The 23,780-nt window shown below is 44.8% G+C and overlaps 1 protein-coding gene across 14 annotated transcripts in view; it reads left to right on the forward strand.

Annotated features, from left to right (window-relative positions):
* Positions 1–23,780, forward strand: part of LOC119167769 (SH3KBP1-binding protein 1) — a 433,186-nt gene that overhangs the window by 129,254 nt on the left and 280,152 nt on the right. The window lies entirely within an intron of this gene.

Consider the following 23,780-nt stretch of genomic DNA (forward strand, 5'->3'; position numbering starts at 1 on the left):
GCAGAGACTGGTGTGAAAGTGTGAAACTTCGACAGAAATTCTGCTGATCAGGCAACAGGAAATGTGTTACTAAGTTGACTTTGCTATAGCATTTTAAAGTAACGCCATCTTAGGAGCTTGGTCATCTAATCATCTACTGTAAAAGTGTGCACACTGCTTTAACAATGACAAAATCATGGGCACACACTCAGAAGTGCTCATGCCTCAGATTACAGTCGAATCTCATTAATTCGAACACGCTTAATTCGAACTTCTGGTTAATTCGAATTCACGCTGTGGTCCCGTCAAAGCTATGTGTACTATTTCAATGGGCGAAAACGCCCTGTAATTCAAACGCGCTAGCACTTGCGATGGTTTATTCGTACATATTGTGCTCCGAAAATGATCTCAGCACCACGCCCAATCTTGCAGCGGCGCCTGCGACACCTCAACGCTGCGCGCGAAGGAGGAAAAGAAGAAAAAGAAAAAGGCTGCGGGGAATGTTTGCTCTCTCTCAAATGCCGATCTACGACGTGCCTGTGCCACGTTTCTTCCTTTTGCGTCTCGTCCACATAAAGACCCTTGACCCTTCTCCTTTTAACGCTGTGTGCATAGAGAGAGAGGAAAAAAAAAAAGAAAGCTGTCCTGAAGTGTTGGTTCTCTCGCTGATCTGCGATGCGCCGGTGCCATGCTTCCCCCTTTTTGCAGAAGGCTGGACAGGCGGGCTAGTTAGTACGAATTCATAATGAAATAATTGGAAGCGCAAAGCAACGGGACACAAGAGAAGAGCTTTTGCATAATATAAAAAATGTGCAAAAAAACTCAACCTCGACGTTGTGTTTTCGGCAAGTAGAAAACTGCAGCAAATGTGTTCTAGAATTGACTTGCAAAGCAGAATGAAGGCAGGTCTTGTAAAGAAAGGTTGTGGTGTCAAGCATATCAATTCTTTCACCAATTGTTGATCTAATGTCGTTTATTGTATTGCACTGTCTTGCGGCAGGTTATACATTGGGCAGACTGGGCGCTGCTTGAATGTTCGCCTGCGAGAACACTACAATGCGCTGAATTCAGCCCCGGGTTTACATTTGTCCGCCCATTGCAATAAGTGTGGCTGCGTACCTGATTTTTCGCGCACGTTTGTCTTATACAGTCATCATGACACGAAAACTAGAGAGATTGCGGAAGCCTTTTTTATTAAAAAGAATATTGATGGTTGTGTTAGTTCACCGTCTATATCACTGTGAGATTGTGAAATCTCGTTTCTGGACGACACCTGATCATGGTGGACCCTTTCCCCCAGTTTTTCCCTTTCTCTTCTTTCTGGTATATAATTTCTTCTCTGAGTAAACTGAGTTTCAGTCTGCGCTTGTTTGTCTCTTCTCTTGTGTCCCGTTGGTTTGCGCTTCCAATTCCCCCCTTCTCATCCCTGCCACGTAAAGACCCTTGTCCCTTAAATGCCGCACGTGAAAGAAAGTGAAAAAAAGAACAAAAAGAAGCTGCCGCTATAAAGAAAGAAAAAAAAGTTTTTTTTCTTTCTCTATGCTGCCACATAGTTCTCTCTCAAATGTCGATCTGCTTCTCTCCGCGTGGAGTCGTTCCTCTTTTCTCGTCATGTGCTAGCCACGCTCCGGTTGCGGATTAGCCTCTGAAGGATGGTAACTTATTTTCAGTGCACACTAACACACGGACAAAGAGAGGGAACAATACCAATGTAAGACCAGGAGCAACACAAGCGCAGTGTTGTTCCCTTTCTTTGTTCAAGTGCGCTAAAAATAAGGTCCGGTGCACACATACGAACTAGCTCATCTTGCAATATTACTCCTAGCCTCTGGAGCGGTGCTACCAACGGTGCCAGCAGGACCGATTTCTTCAATTGATGACGGATGTCCTGTGATTTGTGAATAAATGTAAGTCTTCTGAAACTTCCCCCTAGTGTGTTAGCTTAATGCACATTTATTTATTTATTTATTTTTACATACTGCAGCCCGAATTGGGCTATCGCAGGAGTGGGTTTGCTAACATCAGCACACACAAGAATACAACTCTTAACAAACAGGAATAGAACTCTTAATAAACGAATTCCAAATCAGTACATTCATGCAAGAAATTACAACTTTTAATAAAAAACAAATCGTGAATCAATACATTCATGCAAGAAATCTTCTAAAGGCAATGATCTAGTTGACCCAGGCAATACATTCCATTTTTCTATAGTGTGCGGAAAAAAGCTGAATTTAAATAGGTTAGTATGTGGATGGAATGGTGTCAGGTTGAGTTTGTGGCTATTCCTTGTGGGTTTCAGTTTATCAGGAGACAGATATTCGTTATTTAATGCGTAGCGTGGGGTATTAACAAGAATATGCAGCAACTTTAGGCATTCGAGCTCGCGTCGCTCGGACAGGGTTTGCAGACCTAGCGTAGCAAGTTGAGAGGAGGGTGAGAAATTCCAATCATAACAGCGGAAAATGAAACGGATGGCTTTTTTCTGAACGGATTCTAGTGTGCTGATGTCCGATTTTTCATGAGGGTTCCATACGGGGCAGGCATATTCAAAAATGGGACGAATGAGCGATTTATACGTTAGCAACTTTGTTTCGGGTAGAGCATCTTTTAATGTACGATTTAGGTAGCCCAGTTTCTTTAAAGCTTTATTGCAAGAGTATTCAATATGTTTAGACCAAGACATATTGGGGGTGAAGATAAGGCCTAGGTACTTATATACGGACACACGTGGCAGAGAGGAGCCATTGAAGGAGTAATCAAACAACGAAACGGAGCTGCGTTTACAGAAGGAAAGAGCTACTGTTTTAGTAAAGTTTAAGTTCATTTGCCATGTGTCACACCATCTGCAAAATTGTGCAAAACAGTCATTAAGTAAATTGTGGTTATCATTGGTATTAATTACATTTTATAGGACACAGTCATCAGCGTTGTGGGAATTGAGGCTAGCCCGCTGCCTTTGCGCGGGCTTTCCCGCCTTTCTGCCATTCTCATGTCCCGACATGTCTGCCCTCCTTTGCTGTCTGCCGCGCTGGGAAGGGCGGAGTGACGTTTAACTCCCTCACCCGGTAGCGGATGTTGACTGTGGCGCCGCACGCGGGGACTCGCAAGAGGTTTTCGCGCGCTGCGTCGGGAGCGGTGAGTACAGTCCGGGACTTCAAACGGTGAGCCACGCATTCTTTTCCGTCCGTCGAGTCTCGTCGCTCGGGGCTCGTCGGACTTCGCCGACGGCGCCTCGCGCCCGAGGCGAACGCTCACCTTTTGTTGCCCCGCTGCGTACTCACAGCCGAAGGGCAGTACGGTGTCCTAGTGCGTGGCCTAGCTACGCCGACCCGTCTCCCTCCGAAGCCAACGCGAGCGCCTTTGCCCTCGCTCGAGCAACCGGGCCCTTTGTCCCGGTGTCTCCGTGGATCACCTTTATCGCGGAGACGTGCTCGTGGCACCCTGTGTAGTACTTTGTGCCCGTGGCGTGGATAAGCCTATTTGCTTTCCCGCCGCGCCTTTTTGCAACGGGCTGTACTGCGTTTGGTGTTGCCACAATAAAGTGTTGCGACTTGAGCAGTATCGTGTTCTCGCCACGGCGACGGTTAACGCGTGCCCTGCGGCTCGCTAAGACCGAACCCACGCTGGTGGCCGTACTCCTTCGGGATACGTGTACACCACAGCGTAAAGGCGGATTTTCGCAGACACCTAATTGGGCAAATCATTTATGTACAATAAGAACAAAAGTGGTCTCAGGACTGAACCCTGGGGGACTCCGGATGAAACATTCACAACAGACGAGTTTGAGGAATTAAAAGAAACAAACTGAGAACGGTTGTTTAAAAAGCTAGCAATCCAGTCAACTAAGGAATAATTGTTAAGAACAGTGTGAAGTTTGTGCAGAAGTTTTGAATGTGTTACAGTGTCGAATGCTTTTGCAAAGTCGATGATAATTGCATCAATTCGGTAACCAGAGTCTAGATCGTTCGAAATGTCGTGAGAAAATTCTACAAGCTGGGTTGTTGTACTAAAACCTTGGCGAAAACCATGCTGGGCATTACTTAGGATGTTATTATTTTAAAGAAACCCCATGATATGCTTAAAGATTATGTGTTCTAAATGTTTACTTGATTGAGATGTTAATGAAATTGGGCAATAGTTTAATGGTGACTGCTTGCTGCCAGATTTATGCATAGGAAGAATTTTCGCTAATTTCCAAGCTGAAGGAACAGTTGAAGTGCTTAAGGACTTTTGAAAAATTATGGTCAAGTAGCGGCTGGTGCACTCACAATATCTAAGAAGAAAAATATTAGGAATGCCGTCAGGACCAAGAGATCTCTTATTTCCCAGGTGCAAAATTAGGTTCATAACACCGTCGAGAGATACGGAAATGTCACTGATTGAGTTATTTGAACCATGGCGAAAGCTAGGGATGTCTAAGTTGTCAGTTGTAAATACCGATTGGAAGTATTCATTGAACGCGTTAGAAATGGTTGAGGGGTCACTGCAGGGGACGTTAATTATAGCAACTGTATTTGTGGCAGCTGAGGTGGGTAAAATAGAAGCCCAAAATTTTTTAGGGTTGCTTTTCATTAAATCTTGCTACGTAACATTGAAATAGAAATCCTTCGACGAATTAATTTGATCTGAAGTTCTTCTTTGGTGAGGTTGAATTTCTGTATTTTAAGGGGGTCACTATTTCTTTTTAAACGTCTCAGTCTGGCGACCCGACGCGACAGGTGAAGTATATCACGCGATATCCAGGGAAGGTGGGGGTTTTTCTTCTCCGTTTTTATTCGGACGAAGCGCTCAATACAAGTTGCCACAGTCTTTCCAAAAAAAGCCACCAAGGAATTCACGTCATTACATTCGCACTACATGCGCCACCGCATGGTGAGCCCTTTATTCATTTAGCTTTAATTAGTCGAACTTCTTTTATTCTTAACTAATTTTCGGGTCCCTTTGAGTTCGAATCATCAAGATTCGGCTGTATTTAGTGCGACTAACTTCATCCGGTACAGCAGAGGTCCCAAAAAAGCAGCCCACGGGCCTCTTGTTAGTGCCTACCTAGCTCTGTACATGAGTGTCTTCATACAAGATATATTTTTTTACTTTTGTAATGAGCATGTTCGTAATAAGCATAATAAGTATGTTTGGAACATGTCTCAAACATTTTTTTTCTGTGAGGCACCACATGTCATCACCATGTGTTGAAAATAGATCAAAATACAAACAGAGCAATCTAGAAGTAGTTACAGCGTAACTATGGGAGCAATAAACAAGGACAGAAAAGAGCGCTGACTTTCAACAAAGATTTAATAGTGGAGTGGTGTACATATATAGGCAAAAAAAGAAGAGAATGGGCATGCATAGTTAGCATGTGCAGTTAGTTAACTTGTGCATGTGCAGTTAACAACCACTGCGACACACTGTCAGCAAAGCTCTTGTCTCTTATTTATTAAGCTGGAAACAAATACACAGCTTAAAGATAATCAAGTTACGCAAAGATATGCAATCTCTTTTTGCATTAGCGCAACTGATGGAGAACTTACACGCGTACCATCAAACTTACTTAGTTATGTGATAGGCTTCAATTATCTCACGTGTGGCCTGCGAGTGGTGCTTGACTATTACCTAGCAATGCTCAAAGAGGGGCACACAGCTGCTGTCTTGGCAGTGGCATTGTGCTCATTATTATTACTTTCTCTTAAACGGCAGACTCGTAGCTTTGGCAATTAGCCGATCAGTTCTGGCAACAACACGACGGTGCGTTGAATCGAATGCTATGAACGTGATAGCAAAAAAATTGTAATGTTATATGAAGTAAGGCTGGCAGCCAACTCTTTTGTATTCGATATCGCGGAACTCCTACGAAACGCTGGTGTAAGCAAATATGGCTGCTCCAGAGGAAGTGCTTTTTTCACACGGTCCCTTCACGTTGAAAGCGCACAGCTGATATTCGCCAAGATAGCACGCGCGCCAGCGATCACAACCGCCTCTAAAATCAAAGTTCGTTGATTCTTCTCGAGCGACCCCTCTTCTCCCCCTTTTCCATGCTCGTTCAAGATGGGTGGTGTCCTTTCTGTCTGAGCATTCAACGGCAGTTCTAACACGCTGGGGATGCTATCTTATGTGCCTTCTAGGCAATAGAGATGGGCTGGTTCATTCAATCTGAGCTTCAGCAGGGCTCGCACGCTTTTACCCACTCTAGAAAGTTACGATGCATGGGCACATGTTATAAATTTAGATTTGCATTGAACAATGGGGCGACGGCAAAAATCCGTCAACAGTGACTGTGCAGTTGCTATCACAATAATAATGCAGTTTTTACCGCTAAGTAAATGTTCTGGATTACCTTTGCCTTCAGTCCTCTCTTTTGTTTGATTTGTGCATTTATTTTATTAATTTTTGTACCGAACCTCTCTAAACAAAATGCTCTTTATAACGAATTTTTCTGGGAATTTATCAATGTCATTATATCCAGGTTTAACTGTATCTCTTACCGCAGGATAGCGGAACAAGATACACGACACCAATAGCACGAGGAACAAAGTGCGTTCTGTGTTTCACAGAGCATCTTGCTCTGCTTGCAGCTGGATGATTTACCAGCTTACAAAGCTTTTGCACAGTCGACGCCTCTTAAACGGAACTCGAAGGGTATCCATAAACTGTTCCATTGATCAGAACTTTAATTTAAGCAAAGTACACTTATTTAGTGAACCAAAACTTTATTCAAATTGCACAAATCTCATCTTACTCGTGAGGATGAATAGGAGAAAAAAAGGAGTGAAGGATGGTTTGTTTGGCAAGCTTGAACTGTCTTTTCACAAGGTACGCACCTATGCCTGACAAACTAGCCAGAAATTCTGGACAAGCCTCATGCTCAAAATAGCGCTGCAAAGGTTCCACAGCCTCTTTAGCTGATCGGTCTGGTGGCACCATTGCACTGGAAATACTGTCATCACATTTATCGCTGGAAGGTTGATCCTCATCTTGCACTTCAGCAATCATTTACTCGACAGTTTTCTTATGACAGGTACGAATATTTTCATCAATTGATTCGTAGTCCTGCAGCGTGAAAGAGGCAGAGGGCACGACCTCACTAAATACTGCTTCAATGTCGGCATCAGCAGGGCTTTCTTCTTTATTAGGTACTGCTTCTTGCACTTGAAAGCCAGCATGATGAAAGCATCTGTGTATTGTTGTTGCCTTCACTTGCTCCCAGGCGCGAGCCAAAATGTGGATGGCTGCCAATATATCTATGCTGAAACGTTTCCCGCCGTCTGCACAGAGCAGCATTCGATGAAGCAATTGTCTGCGGTAATGAACTTTAATGTTCTGAATAACGCCTTGATCTATCAGCTGGATCACTGCCGTTGCATGGGCTGGCAAGAACTCCATCCAGATTGATGGCTTGGAGTCTTTCGACCTGACCATGGGCTGGGCAATTATCCATGATGAAGACAACCTTCCTGCCTTGCCTCGTAAATCTTGAGTCTTCCTACCATAGCCAGTTTTCAAAAATGGCCATGGTCATCCACGCTCTTCCGATCGCATGGTACACAATGGAAAGGTGTCGAACGCCTTTGAAACAACGGTGGTGCCTTGATTTTTTCATTACCAACGGCTTCAATTTCTCATCTCTTGCCTTGATAGCACCCACCAGCACAATGATGCGATCTTTACTGTGTTTTCCTCCACTAATGGCTTCGCCTTTGAATGTGAGACTCTTTGATTGAAGCGCCTTATAAAAAAAAGATCCATCTCGTCGACGTTGAAGACGTCTCGTGGCTCAAAGCTGATCAAAATTTCCTTAAGCTGCGCCTGTTACCAGTTAGTGCGAATGTTCCTGTTGATTTCAGCACTCTCACTTGAGATTGCTTTGAAGACTAGGCCATGGTGTGTTTGAAGCGACTGAGCCATTCGTCATTTAGGACGAAGTTCTCAACACCCATTTGCATGGCGATCTCCTGGGCTTTCTGCTCGAAAATCGGTCCGCTTATGGGCAAATGGGAACCCTGTGCACGCTTAAATCACAGAAAAAGAATTTTTTCGACTTGTTCATAAGGCATCGTCCGCATTCGCATTCGTTTAGATGTAAAAGTTTTATTCTTTAAAGCGCCTTCAATCTTTTCTCTGTCTTTGCAGATCTGCGATAGCGTCGATTTTGGGACGTATTTTTTTTGCCACCTCCGTCTTGGGCAGGCCGCTTGGATCGAGCTCCTGAAGAATTTGCAGCTTTTTTTCAAGCAAGAGTGCATGGTGCGGCCGCTTCCTTATCATCAGGCTGAAATAACACCATGATCTACCTCACTTAGCCGCGCAAATATGCCTAACACACAACTGACTCGCTGACTCGGCTCCCACAGCCACCACAAGCGAGAATAGCTACTGGATTGGCTTGTCTCGAGGTTTTGCCATGGTTGTGAGACTACCTTTGGCGTGAGCGAGTCTATGCTTTGTTTAGAGTTTGTGTCGTTTAATTGTTGGTGACCTGTTAAGCACTGTTTCGATTAACTGATGAATTTTACCATGCAACGCATAGAAATCCAGCCATATGAGCCCATTTAGTTCTCTTAATGAGGCATTTTCATTTAAGCAAGCTTAGTTTATTGGGAGTCCACGGTATGTTGGTGACCCTTATCTGCACAACGTTTTGCATAGGCTGAAGGAAAAAAAACCGGGAAACGCGCTGGCATCACTGTTGCATTTTCCACCCCAAAAAAGCTATCAAAGCTTTGTAAGTTCGTGAATAATCCAGCAGCAATTAGAGTAAGATGCTTCAGTGATGGAAGTGCTGCTCCAATTGCTCCAAACTGCTCCTAAAGAGAAATGTTGCTTCATGCTGCTCCAAGCAGTAATGTTTGTTAGTAATTGCTCCAGAGTTGCTCCAAAATGACACTGAGAGCTCCAAAGCTGCTCCGAAAAGACACTGAGAGAATGGGAGTGACAAACTTTTACTCTTTGATCAACTCATAAATCCTTAAGAAACTCATAAAAAAAATCAGTGTACTTTCATCCAAGTTTGCAGCAATATCGGCTCTGATCCCATTTATGGGACATAACTGTCATATCACCATATAAGCTGTTTTTTTTTTCTCTCAACTGGACATGCAGGCCAGTGTAGTGAAATGTGAAAATGAGCCCGATTGATTTTATCTCATACCTATTATCTACTTAGAATATTTATATTAAAGCATTGGTGCCCACTAGCACCAGTTCCCCAAACATAGGACAATACCTAGAAGCACGTGCGAGCTGAACGTGTCGCATGGACTTATCGTTATGTGGGAGAGTGGGTGCCAAGAGTCGTCGGAGTCTAGGAATCCAAGCTGACGCTTGTGGTGAGGATGCGAACACCACATTGCTTTTTTGCAAACTTTTTTTTCCTTCTGGAGCTAGAAATAATTTGCTCCTTACCTTCCTTTCTTTATTATAAGTTATTAGGCTAACCATTGATGTAATTACTAATATGTATAGCTGACTACCGTGTGAGGGCCAATATCTTCTATGTCTATTTACCAGAGTGTTTTTTTTAATTACTACCCCAAAACTTTAGCAAAATAGCATACAGACTAAAAGGCAGTGCCTGTTTATTCTTTAGCAGCTAGAAACTTTTCGCGCTTAATTTTTATGCACTCCAACCGCCCAGGACGTATACACTCAAGGTAAGAATCACATAGAAGTAGCCAATTAGTTGGAAAACAGGTGCACGCAACTTGTCAGTTCACAGGAAGCATCAAAGTAGAAGTGCGACCACTCGAAATCGACAAAACTCCGACATTGCGGACACTTCAAAACCCACAATGTCACTATCGAGCAGGACAGGAAGAAGTTAGGAAAGAACAAACACAGGGAAAGAAGGGTCATTCAGGGCACTAATCTGGAACCAGCTCACAAGGTCAGAAGTTCGAAACCACACAGGGTGTTTTTTTTTTTAAATAGGGAAATTGGATTTTCAGACAACTAGAAAAAAAAAAGAGGTGAGGCGAGCTATGATCTAGGTCACGTTGGGAGCTTATAGGTAGTCAGGTGGTTTTCTACATTGCTAATAAAGTGCAACAGACTATTTACGTATAGATAGCGCAGCAGCCAAGCATGCCATGACAAAATTCTGTTCGAATAGAGGTGTTGAACTATTCCCAATCATATATCTGCTTAAAATGCATGAGCAAGGAATCGTTAAAAAAAAAATGAAAGAGAGAGAGAGAGAGAGAGAGGTCTGGGGTGCGGCCTCACTGGCGACCATCTGCTGGTAATGCACTCCCTCACCAGAGCAGGATTGGCCACCCTGGTGCAGTACCTGGCCACCACCTCGCATGAACACAGCAATTAACCCTTGGCCCTTGGTCCCCAGCGGCTGCGCAGCAACTGTTCAAGGCAGCGGTCAGACCTGTGACGCGGCGGAGGGTGCTAATAATCCCTGGATACGGACAGGTGCCATTGGAATCTGAACATAGCTACTTTCAACACTAGAACGCTGTCTAGTGAGGCTAGTCTAGCTGTGGTATTCGAGGAATTAGAGGGTGTTAAATGGGATGTACTAGGGCTCAGCGAAGTTAAGAGGACACGTGAGGCTTATACAGTGCTGATGAACAGACACGTTCTATGCTACTGTGGATTCGTTGACAGACAAGAACTAGAAGTGGGGTTGCTCATGCATAAGAATATCGCTGGCAACATAGAAGAATACTATAGCATCAGTGAGAGGGTGGCAAGTATCTTAAGGTGGTACAGGCCTACGCCCCTAGTATATCAAGCCATGATGACCATTTGGTGGAACGCTTTTATGAAGACGTAGTGTCAGCCATTATTATAGTAAAGTCACAGTATACTAATCTGACGGGCAACTTTAATGCCAATGTTTGCAAAAAATAGGCCAAAGACCATGCAGTGGGGGAATACGGTATCGGCTTTAGTAATGCCAGAGGGGAGTCATCAGTAGAGTTCACAGAATTTAATAACTTATGGATCTTGAACACCTTCTTCAGAAAACGGGCTAACTGTAAGTGGACGTCACTAACTCCTAATGGCGAAGCTAAAAATGAAATAGACTTCGTTTTGTGTGTAAACCCAGGCATTGTACAGGATGTAGAAGTAGTTGGTAAGATCCTATGCAGTGACCATAGAATGGTAAGAGCTCGTATTCGCCTAGATTTATAAAAGCAAAGACGAAAATTGATATGCAAGAATCCAATGATTAAACTAGCGGTTAGAGTGAAAGTACGGCGATTCGGAGTTTGGCTTCAGAATAGATTCGAGGTACCAAACGAGGTAACCAACAATAGTGTTGACACAATGAACGATAATCTTAATACTATCATCAAAAAGTGTGCAACGGAAGTCGGAGGTACAGTCACTAGACAGGACACTGGCAGACTATCTTAGGAGACGAAGGACCTTATCGAGAGACGACAAACCATGAAAGCCTCAAATGCATCCGACAAAATATGGCTAATAAAGCTTTCGAAGTTAATCATTAGGCGTAAGGTAGCCGACATCAGAAGATATAACATGGAGAGAATTGACAGTACGTTATGTTGGGCTAGTTGGTACAATAGAATTGAGCAGGCTGTAAAAAGCGGCAGAAGCCTAAAAGCTGCCAAGGCAAACTTGTGCATAGGCAAAAACCGAATGTATGCATTGAGAAACAAGCAAGGCAATGTCATAACTAATATGGACAAGGTAGTTGTGATGGCGGAGGAGTTCAACAGAGAGCTGTACAGAAGCCGAAAGAACCAGGATGGTATTAGGAGAAATTATAATAGTCCAAGAGACTTTTACATCCTACCAATAACGACAGGGGAAGTAAGGAAAGCCCTAGAAGTAATGCAAAGAGGCAAAGCTGCTGGTGAGGATAAAGTAACAACGGACCTCCTGAAAAATGGTGGAGAAATTGTGTTAGAAAAATTAGCCACCTTATATACAAAGTTTCTTTTGATGGGAAGGGTACCAGAATCGTGGAAAAACCCCAAAATGATCTTAATCCATAAGAAAGGAGCGTCAAGGACTTGAAAAATTACAGGCCAATCAGTTCAATCTTCGTTCTCTACAAAATATTTACAAAAATAATAGCTAATACCATTAAGACGATATTAGAGTTCAATCAGCCAAAGGACCAAGCAGGATTTCATACTGGCTACTCCACAATAGGCCATATTGATACTATTAATCAGGTAATAGAGAAATGCACTAAATACAGCCAACCGCTATACATAGCTCTTATAGGTTACGAGAAGGCGTTTGACTCAGTCGAGACATCAGCAGTAATGCACGCACTACAGAATCGGGGGATCGAAGAACCCTACATAAATATACTGAAGGAAATCTACAGAAGATTTATAGCCACCACAGTTCTCCACAAAAAAGTGGAAGAATCCCAATAAATAAGGGTGTAAAGCAGGGAGACACGATCTTTTCAATGCTACTCACTGCGTGTTTACAGGAATTTTGGGGGACCCTAGATTGGGAAAAGTTGGGGATATACGTTAATGGGGAGTATTTTAGTAACCTGTGATTCGCTGATGACAATGTCTTGATGAGTAATTCACGGGACGAATTACAGCTCGTTATTACTGAACTGGACAAGGAAAGTAGAAAAGTAGGTCTGAAAATTAGCATGCACAACTCTAAAGTAATGTGCAACAATCTCGGCAGAAAACAGCACTTTGTAATACATAGAGAAGCGCTGGAAGTTGTTAAGGAGTATGTCTACTTAGAACAGGTAATAAGCGCGGAGCCGAACCACGAGATTGAAATAACTAGAAGAATAAGAAGGGGCTGGAGCACATTTGGCAAGCACTCTCGAATCATGACTGGTAGATTACCACTATCCCTCAAGAGGAAGGTATATAACAGTTGCATCTTGCCAGTACTTACCTACGGAGCAGAAACCTGGAGGCTTACAAAGAGGGTTCAGCTTAAATTGAGGACGACGCAGCGAGAGATGGAAAGGAGAATGATAGGTGTAGCCTTAAGAGTCAAGATAAGAGCAGAGTGGATCAGGGAACAAACTGGGGTTAAGGATATTATAGTTGAAATGAAGAAAACGAAACGGATATAGGCCAGACACGTACCACGTAGACAGAATAACCGATGGTCATTAAAGGTAACTGACTAGATTCCCAGAGAAGGCAAACGCACGAAGAGGAGCAAGAGTGTTTCATTTTCATTTCATTTTATTTCCTTAAAGACCCGCGAGGGGGTATTACATAAGGGGTGGGTAATTATAAAGGCAAAACATAGAAGCCAAAGATTTAACATAGAAAGTGCTTATTGATATTTTTTTATGAACGATGATGGGCAGAGAATGGTTGCCATTTCACTGGGAAGGCCGTTCCAATCTGGTGCTGTACGCGGAAAAAACGAAGCAGAAAAAGTAGAAGTCTGGGAACGTGGCCGACCAACTTGAAGCAAATGGCTCGTGCGGTGAGATATGCGTGTTTCGGGAACGGTATAAGGTGGGGCATGCAAGAGATTTTGAAAAAGTTTGTGGATCAATGTCAGGCTGGCAATACGATGGCAAAGTTCTAGATCTGGTAAAGCAGATCTAGAGCTTTCAATCCAGATACGCTGACAGTGGAAGATTATGAACAGTGAATAAATCTAGTGGCCCGGTTTTGAAGCGATTCGATGGCATGTGTAAGATAAGATTGCCAAGGGTCCCAAATTGGCGATGCGTATTCTAGTTTAGGTCGAACAATGGATTTGTATGCTTCTAATTTTACGTGTTGTGGAGCGAAACGTAAATGGTGTTTAAGGAAACCCAGTGTTTTATTTGCAGATTTTTTTTTTTGATTTTCATTTCATTTCATTTCATTTATTTTCTCTCAATGCACAAGGCGTTACAGAGAGGAGTGGTGAAAAACAAACAAACAAACTGTACAAACAAATGGAGCATGTTTAAAAAGGGTATGCGTTTATGGTATTCTTGAAGTTGGTCGGGTCAGTGATGGATGCAATGGAAGCGGGAAGGTGATTCCAGTCCGTGCTTGTTTTGGGCACGAATGAATTAAAATGGAGGTTTGTACGGCTGCTTGGAATTCCAACTTTGAAATGGTGATCGCTGCGGGATGAAATGTAAGATGGCGGCAAAAAAAGCGAGTTACTCAGTGAGTGCATGGTATGGTACAACTTGTGGAAGAGGCACAAGCGCGAGATTTTGCGGCGAAATGATAGGCTGGGTAGATTTAAGGTTGACTTCATATGGGTTACGCTTGCTGTACGGGAATAGTTCGACAAAATGAAACGAGCGGCGCGATTTTGAATTGCTTCGATGCTACCGATATGGATGTTTACGTGGGGATCCCATACAGATGATGAATATTCTAGCTTTGGTCGGACTAATGTTTTATAGAGCAGAAGTTTCAGTTGCATCGGGGCAAGGGAGAAGTTACGGCGTAAATAACCAAGTGTGCGGTTAGCATTGTTTTTAATAATGTCAATGTGAGACTGCCAGGAAAGGTTGTCAGAAATTGTAATGCCAAGGTACTTGTATGAGCTAACTTTAGTAAGGAGAGAATTATTAAGTACATAGTTAGTAGAAATATTACATGTTCGACGTGAGACTCTCATTACTTTGCATTTAGTAACATTAAGCTTCATTAGCCAAGTATCGCACCAAGATGAAACATTGTCTAAGTCACACTGAAGGGCAAGGTGGTCAGAAGGGGTTTTAATTTCTCGGTAAATAACACAGTCATCGGCGAAAAGTTTAATAGAAGAAGAGAAGTTATGTGGCAAATCGTTAATGTAAATCAGGAAGAGTAGTGGGCCAAGAACGGATCCTTGGGGGACGCCAGAGGTTACGGGTGAGAGGGGAGAGTTGCATTCATTCGCAGTTACAAATTGGGAGCGGTCTATTAAAAAGCATTCAATCCATTTTAATATGTTAGCATCAAGATTAAGTTTGCTTAGTTTTAGCAGTAGAAGTTTATGGCATACAGTGTCAAAAGCTTTAGCGAAGTCGAGAAAAATACAGTCAACAAGGGAAGAAGCGTCAATGGCAAGAAAAAGGTCATTAGTAAGGCAGAGAAGTTGGGTCTCGCATGAGTACTGTTTCCGGAATCCATGCTGGTTATCACTAAGGAACGAGTTGTTTTCTAAGAAAGTGATTATGTGGGAGTAGATGACGTGTTCCATGAGCTTACACGGTGTACTTGTTAACGATATGGGCCTGTAATTGCGGGGGTTATGAACGTCACCTGATTTGTGAAGAGGAACCACCTTTCCCGCTTTCCAGTCGCCCGGGACGCAATGACATTCCAAAGACTGTGTGAAAAGCTTACATAAAATGACAGATGAGTAAACAGAGGTATTATGCAAAAACTTTGCACAGATACCGTCTTCACCTGGAGCACTGGCTAATTTCATGTTTTCTATCAATTTTTGTATGCCGACACAGTCAAATAAAAGGGTTTCATGGCAACAAAGTTGGGGGTGGGGGTATCGGGAAAGGAAAGCGCTGTAGGTTTAACAAAGCACGATGAAAACACAGAGCTTAAAATGACACAACACTCTTCTTTTGGTACACGGCTGTTATCATCATGGATTAATTCTATCGCCTTTTTTTCATTTCCCCTAATCATCCGCCAAAATTTCTGAGGGTTAGTTGCAAGCAGGGAGGGAAGCGTTTGTTGATAATAATTTTCTTTTGCGACGGATAATGCGCGAGTGTACTCGTCAGCTGCGTGATGATAAGCGGACCACCTTTCCGCGTGGTTAGTTAGCTTTGCCCTTCGAAAAATTCGTTTCTTTTTATTCAGTAGTCGTTTTAGTGTAAGCGTGAACCAAGGGGACCTTGCGCTTTGCCTAATTCTGCGGAGCGGAATAAAACGATTGGTAAGTTCTGCTACCTTCTGCTTAAACAAATTCCAGTTTTGTTGCACGGACCTTTCCAGAAATTGCGAAAGGTAATCGTTTAGGAAAAGCTGAAGCTCATTATTAATTGAAACATAGTCGGCTCTTTTGTAGTTCATAAAAACTTTTGAGCTATCATTTCTTTTAGTTGTTTTAGTCATGTTAAAATGAATAGCTAGATGGTCGCTTATGCCCGGAATAACTGATAGGGATTCAATTAGGTCGGGATGCGTGGTCAGCCTAGAACTGAGGCTGACCACGCATCCCGACCTAATTCTAGAACTGAACTGAGGAGGTGGACGAAGTCTAGAACTGAGGAGGTGGACGAGGTAATGCGGGTTGGAGCGTTAACCAGCTGGGTAAGGTTAAAGTCTGAACACACATCAAGAAAGGCAGCACTGTCAGCAGAAGTTGATGAAATTATTGGGAAAGGGGGAGACCACGAAACATGAGGGAAGTTAGTCACCTAGGAGAAACATAGGTGCAGCCGGAAACCTTACTTGCAACTTATTTAGTACATCGTGTAATTCATTTGCGAAACCGGTAGTAAGGCTAGGAGGCCGGTAGCAGCCACAAACAACGATATCTTTGTGGTTAATGCGAACACACGCGACAACAATTTCAAGCGGTGAAACAACAGGCACGCTGAACGAGCTATTCTCGTCGCTAATGGCAATCAATACGCCGCCCCCGCGCCTCGTACCCCGGTCACAGCGGTAGAACTTTGTGGGGTTTAACGTCCCAAAACCACCATATGATTATGAGAGACGCCGTAGTGGAGGGCTCCGGAAATTTCGACTACCTGGGGTTCTTTAACGTGCACCCAAATCTGAGTGCACTGGCCTACAACATTTCCGCCTCCATCGGAAATGCAACCGCCACAGCCGGGATTTGATTTCGTTTATTTGCAGATGAAATGATATTAGTGACGTGTATGTTCCATGAAAGATCGCTACAAAGAGTGACGCCCAAATACTTGTATGACGGAACATTTTCTAGGGAGATGGCATTAACTGCATACGGATACACAAGCGGCATGCGGCAGCGATGGAATGAAATGACTTTACATTTACTCGGGTTAAGTTCCATGAGCCAGCGCTCACACCATTTCTGGAGGCAGTTTAGGTTAGCTTGTAAGGATGACTGTTTTGAAATGTCAGTAACAGTGTCATATATAACGCAGTCATCAGCAAGCAGGCGGGTTTTACAGGTTAGGTTTGAAGGCAAGTCATATATGTATATAAGGTATAAAAGAGGATTAAGAACCAAACCCTGGGGTACTCCGGACGTTACTGAGAGAGGATTAGAAGTACGGTTGTTGATATTAACAAACTGGGAGCAGTTTGTAAGGAATTCTCTGATCCAATTTAGTATGTTTGGGTGAAGATTTAACTGGAAAAGTTTTAGTAACAGTCGAGAATGGGGTACTTTGTCGAACGCTTTGGAAAAATCTTAGAATACGGCATCAGTTTGTAAGTTACAGTCCAGGTTAGTATGCAAATCATGAACAAATAAGGCCAGTTGCGTTTCACAAGAGAAACCTCTGCGGACCCATGTTGTGCTGGATGGAAAAAGCTGTTTGAATCAAGAAAGTCTATGATATGCGTGTAGATGACGTGTTCCATGATTTTACAGGGCACGCTGGTTAAAGATATGGGACGATAGTTTAATGGTGAGTTTTTGTTACCCGTTTTGAAAATTGAAATGACCTTCCCGTTCTTCCAGTCATCTGTTAGGCGTTCTATTAAAAGTGACTGTGAGAAGAGCATGCATAGAAAAGATGCACAAATATATTTTGTATTCTTAAGGAATGTGGAGTTGATTTCGTCAATACCAGAAGAGGAGGAAAGTTTTAGTTTGTCGATTAAGCACATAATTCTATTAGCAGTGAACGATACCGGTGGCATGGCACATTCTATAATAGTGGGTGGTATTGTAAATGACACGTTACTTTCTTTGGTAAACACGGATGAGAAAGCGGTGTTGAAGATGTTAGCGCATTGATCATCCGTGAATATGTGACTCGATTCACTGGTAAGATTAGTTGGGGCAGTATGCGGGGGGTTCAAAACCTGCCAAAATTTTTTTGGTTGTTAGTTAGCATGCTTGGTAAGTCAACGTTGAAAAAATAATTCTTTGCGTCTTGAACTGCGCATAAATAAGCTTTTTCAGCTGCGTAGTATTTCTGCCACTTTAGCGAGTCTTCTAGTCTTTTTGTTAATTTAAACAGGCGTTTTTTCTTGTTTTCTAATGTTTTCAGAGTTTTAGAGAACCATGGCTTTTGGCAGTTTGCGCGGAAGCAGGATTTCAGAATAAACCTGTCAGTCAATTCATTGACCTTGTTCTTAAACTGTGTCCAGTTTTCTTCGACGGACCGGAAAAAGAAAGTAGTTTCTTTTTGGGTTAGTTTGGGCTAGTAGGATAAGAATGCGTTAAGTGCCAAATTTATTGCTTCATGATTGTCCTTGTCGTACAACCGAATGGTTTTCTGGGTGTTTTGACGAATTAACTGTTAAATGCAAATTCGGTATGGATGACCTTATGGTCACTTATTTCGGGGAGATAAGTAATCGAGACCTTGTCATCTGGGTGACTGGTTAATATCAGGTCCAAAGTATTTTCACACTCTTGTGTTACGCGTGTTGGTGCTGTTACCATTTGTGAAAGATTAAAATTTAAACAAACGTTCAGGAAAGTGTTGGCTTCGCCTTGTGCCTGTGACAGCATGGTTTGGTTAAGCCAGTTAATACCCGGAAAATTAAAGTCACCGAACAAAACTATGGGGCTGTTGGGATACTTTTTTGTAACTTCGTTTAAGACGTCGTTAAGGTTATTAGAAAAGTCAGGACAGCTATTCGGGGGCCTGTAGCAGACGCCAAGTAATACTGACTGGGGCTTAGCAGAACAAAGAATCCAAATTATTTCAATGTCAAATGACAGGTTAACTAAAGGGCAGGTTATTTTTTGGTTTATGGCAATAAGAACTCCTCCTTCCTTTTTATCTTTTCGATCCTTCTGAAAAAGCTGAAAATTAGGCAAATCGGCCAAGACCTCTTGATCAGAGACGCTGTCATTTAACCATGTTTCGGTTAATATAAGAAAGTCGCTGTTGGATGACAAAGCCAGATTCGAAATATGTTGGCGCTTTGAAATGATACTTCTGTAGAGAGGAAGAAGATTATGTGCCGCAGTGGGTCACGTCTTTAGCGAAAAGAGCCAAGCGCGAGCGTTTGCCCCGAGTGCTGTGATTCCTGGGTCCGTTGCTGCCGCCCGCTTTCCGCATCAATAAACCTGCTGTGCAAGTACTACTTGCGCCAATAAACCCCATTTCAGGGTGGTGGAGGTGCTGGGTAACTCAACCTGGAACTCCGCAACAGGAAACTACCTGCCATCCCAGAAATGGCTGAAGAAAACACCCAGCAAGGTACGACCCAGCCTCCAATGTTCATCGTGCCCACTGTGCTACGCGTGCGCGATCCATCTTTTTTCGACGGTACCGATTAGCAAGACGTAGAAGATTGGCTGTCAACATTTGAAAAGGTAGGTGTAAGCAACAAGTGGGACGACACATCGAAGCTGCAATATGTACCCTTCTACCTGAAAGAGGTAGCGAGTCTCTGGTTTAACAACCACCACTCGGAATTCGCCACTTGGGGTGCTTTTAAGCTAAGCATTACCGATGTATTCGGTCGCCCCGAGGTACGCAAGCTTCGTGCCAAGCAGCGTCTACGGGGAGGCGCACAGCTTCAGTGGGAAGGCTTCACAAGCTACATCGAGGATGTGCTCGACTTGTGCAAGCGCCTTGACCCTTCAATGATCGAAGCAGACAAAATCAAACACATCTTGAAGGGGATAGACGACGACGCCTTCCAGATGCTGCTGGCCAGAGGCCCCCGTACCGTGTCCGAACTTACCACTCTTTGCTAGAGCTTCGAGGAATTGCGCAAACAACGGGTCATGACACGGCGGCCAGCGGCTACCGACGAAATTCTCGCAGCATTGACCCTTGGTGGAGACCACAACACAATCATGTCGGAAATCAAACGATATGTGCGTGAGGAGGTGGACCGACAACTTTCGTGTCTGTCGTATCAATCGGCAACGGAACCCTCTTCTGAGCGTCTCGCGCCCGCCATCAGACAGGTAATACAGGCGCAGGTCTCTGAGGCACTGCCGCCCGTCTCTCAGACAACACCTGTCACCGCGCCATTGACTTACGCTGCTGTTGCTGCTACTCCACCACGACTTCCACTTCGGCCGACTCCCCAGCCTCTACGAGTACCAATGACGCCATTTCCAGCAACACAACAGCGCTATAACGGAAACCCTTGGCGTACAGTTGACAATCGTCCAATCTGTTACGCATGCGGATATCCAGGTCACGTGGCGCGTTCTGTCGCCGGCGCTTCGCAACGGGCCCGGCTGCAGCTCCGAGGTACTCTGACAACTCTTTCCCGGCCCCGTAAAACGCGCAACGAGAAATACCCCGTCAATGCGACGGACAATCAGTGCAACGCGACCCGTCCCCATTCGAACTAGACCACCACCCTGCTGCCTACTACCGACCATTCGGTCCCCGTCGCTCATCCTCACCACGCCGCTACCGTTCTTCGTCCCCGCTGCGTCGCTGACCGAACCCCGTAGAGACGGAAAACTGACTGCCGCAGCTCCGGAGGCACGAGCTGCGAAATCGTCGCATTGTAGAAGTCTTGCCCGTCCCCCACAAACGTTCTGGAACTGTTTGTTGAAGGTCTACGAACTCTTGCGCTTGTTGACACGGGTGCCGCCGTATCTGTGATGAGTCAAAAACTCTGCCGTTCAATACGAAAAGTAACGACGCCGTCTTCCGACGTATTGCTGAATACCGCGAGCACGCAACCTATTCGACCAGTCAGAGCATGTACGGTGAGAGTAATCATTCAGGACGTCCTGTACCACATCGAGTTTCTCGTGTTGGCCACTTGTTCCCACGACGTGATACTTGGATGGAATTTTTTGTCACGCCACTATGCCGTAATTGACTGCGCTCACGCGCAGGTGGAATTTTCTGTGTTTTCTGATGCGCCATCTACCGACAACGAGCTCACTCACCTTGGCAAGCTTCTTGTTGCTTCCGACATAGGTGTTCCCCCTCTTAGTGCCGTCGTTGTCCCCGTCAATCGCACTGAATTGTCTGGCTCTACCGTTGTGTTCTCCCCATCTGACGTTTTCAGTCGCCGCCACGGTACGTCTCTGCCATACGCCATTCTGCCACCTCACCAAGATACTTCCGGAATTGTCGTTTGCAATCCTAGCTCATGCCCTCTCACCTTAAGAGCTCACGAAACACTGGGCTATGTTCTTCCTGTTGATGACAACATTATTGTGCCTATTGAGTCTTACGACCCTGGCCAGCAACTTCAACTGAACGCTGTTACTCCTCCTTTTACGCGGGATGACTACTCCTCGGATATCTTCGATCGTTCCATTGACAGCCAGCTTCCTCTGGATCAACGGCCCCAGCTAATAACCCTTTTGCATGAATTCCGTGATTCATTTGACCTTCCTTAAAAGGCACTGAGTCAAACTAACACCGTCGCTCACACAATCTACACTGGAACGCACCCTCCTTTGCGGCAACGCCCCTACCGCGTATCACCCAAGGAACGAAGTGTAATTGCAGAGCACGTGGACTATATGCTTCAGCGCGGTGTCATCAAGCCATCTTCTAGCCCCTGGTCTTCACCTGTTGTGCTAGTGAAAAAAAAAAGACGGTTCGATTAGATTTTGTGTCGACTACCAGCGACTGAACAAAATTACACGGAAATATGTGTACCCTCTTCTCCGCATCGACGACGCTATCGATTGCCTACAAGGTGCAGAATTATTTTTTTCGCTGGACTTACGTTCAGGTCACTGGCAGGTTCCGATGGCAGAGTGTGACCGTCCGAAAACGGCGTTCGTTACGCCGAATGGCTTATACGAATTCACGGTTATGCCATTCGGTCTGTGCAATGCACCTGCAACGTTTGAACGAATGATGGACAGCGTTTTACACGGCCTTAAATGGCAGATATGCTTATGTTACCTCGATGATGTTATTGTATTTTCTCCTGATTTCCCTACCCACGTCGACCGTCTGCGCACCATTCTTCAGTGTCTTATCAAGGCAAACCTCCAGCTTAACCTAAGGAAGTGCCGCTCCGGGGCTCGCCAACTTACTATACTTGGTCACGTTGTGTCAAAGGATGGAATTTGCCCCGACCCGGACAAACTTCGAGCCGTAGCCAACTTTCCGAAGCCGACTTCACTCAAAGAACTTAGGAGCTTCATCGGCTTGTGCTCGTATTTTCGCCGTTTCGTCCACAACTTTGCATCAATAATAGCCCCACTTACGCAACTACTGAGTGGTCCAGCTAATCTTTCTAACTGTACCCCGGCATGTGACGAAGCCTTCCTTACACTGTGCCGCCTGCTTACGTCGCCACCCATTCTACGCAATTATGATCCAAGTGCCCCCACTGAAGTGCACACAGACGCCAGTGGCGTTGGTCTGGGAGCCGTACTCGCGCAACGAAAGCCCGGTATTCCAGAGTACGTCGTCGCATATGCAAGCCGCGCACTCACGAAAGCGGAAATGAACTACTCCGTAACTGAAAAAGAATGCCTCGCAATCGTTTGGGCGTTAAGCAAGTTTTGTCCTTACTTGTACGGACAGAGTTTCGACGTTGTGACAGATCACCATGCTCTTTGTTGGTTGGCGTCGCTAAAAGATCCTTCAGAGCGCCTTGGACGTTGGGCTCGTTGGCCTACAAGAATTCGACATTCGTGTCGTCTACCGCTCAGGACGAAAACACTCTGATGCCGACGCCCTCTCACGATCACCAGTGAGATCCAGCGCAGACCTGCATTCTCCGAGAAAAAGGGTTTTGAAGCGCACAGTGAAAGCTGTTGACTTAGTTCTTGCAAAAGCAATTAGATGTTTGCGCGCATAACGTACGGTAGGGGAAAAGTCCTCGCTCACGCTGAAGCCTGTGTCCTTGAATTTGTGGCGTTGGAAAGGATAAGTTCTTTTGTCTTGGATGATTGAAACTTTACAATTATGGGTCGAATTCGGTTTTCTGAGAAGCGCCCGAGGCGGTGCGCACGCTCAATTTCTGAGGGAGGAATTGTTAGTTGGAGTGTGTCACAGCAGTGACCAACTATTATTCCTTCCGAGTCTGAATACGTTTCAGTTTTAGTAGTATCCGGAATGCCAAAAAATATAGGATTGCCGAGCCTCCACTGTGGCGTCTCTCATATTCGTATGATGTTTTTGGGACGAGTGGGCTTGTCAGCAGCAGAGAAGGCAGCATGCTCAGTAATCCGCTTTGCCTTGCGATACAGGTCTTGGCGCTTCTTCTTGGTGAATGTTCTACGGTGTGCACCGTCTTCCCGGGGCTGGCTCGGGACGATGACGTCACCTCGTCTGGCTGGCCTAACGAGGGCTGGTTTTCATCACCCGTGGATGACCGCTGCTGGATCGAGGAAACAACGCCCCCTTTCATCATAGCGTCCGCATGGAATCATCGCTGAGTGACGTCGGTTCCCGTGATCCCTTCGGAACCTTTAAATCTACGGGCAGGCTCATTCCACGGCAGTGGGCTTGTCAGCAGCAGAGAAGGCAGCATGCTCAGTAATCCGCTTTGCCTTGCGATACAGGTCTTGGCGCTTCTTGGTGAATGTCCTACGGTGTGCACCGTCTTTCCGGGGCTGGCTCGTGACGATGACGTCACCTTGTCTGGCTGGCCTAACGAGGGCTGGTTTTCATCACCCGTGGATGACCGCTGCTGGATCGAGGAAAGAATGCCCCCTTTCATCATAGCGTCCGCGTGGAATCATCGCCGAGTGACGTCGGTTCCCGTGATCCCTTCGGAGCCTTTAAATCTACGGGCAGGCTCATTTCACGGTAGTGGGCTTGTCAGCAGCAGAGAAGGCAGCAT

The sequence above is a fragment of the Rhipicephalus microplus genome, chromosome 6 (assembly GCF_043290135.1).
Source record: "Rhipicephalus microplus isolate Deutch F79 chromosome 6, USDA_Rmic, whole genome shotgun sequence".
NCBI lineage: Eukaryota > Metazoa > Arthropoda > Arachnida > Ixodida > Ixodidae > Rhipicephalus > Rhipicephalus microplus.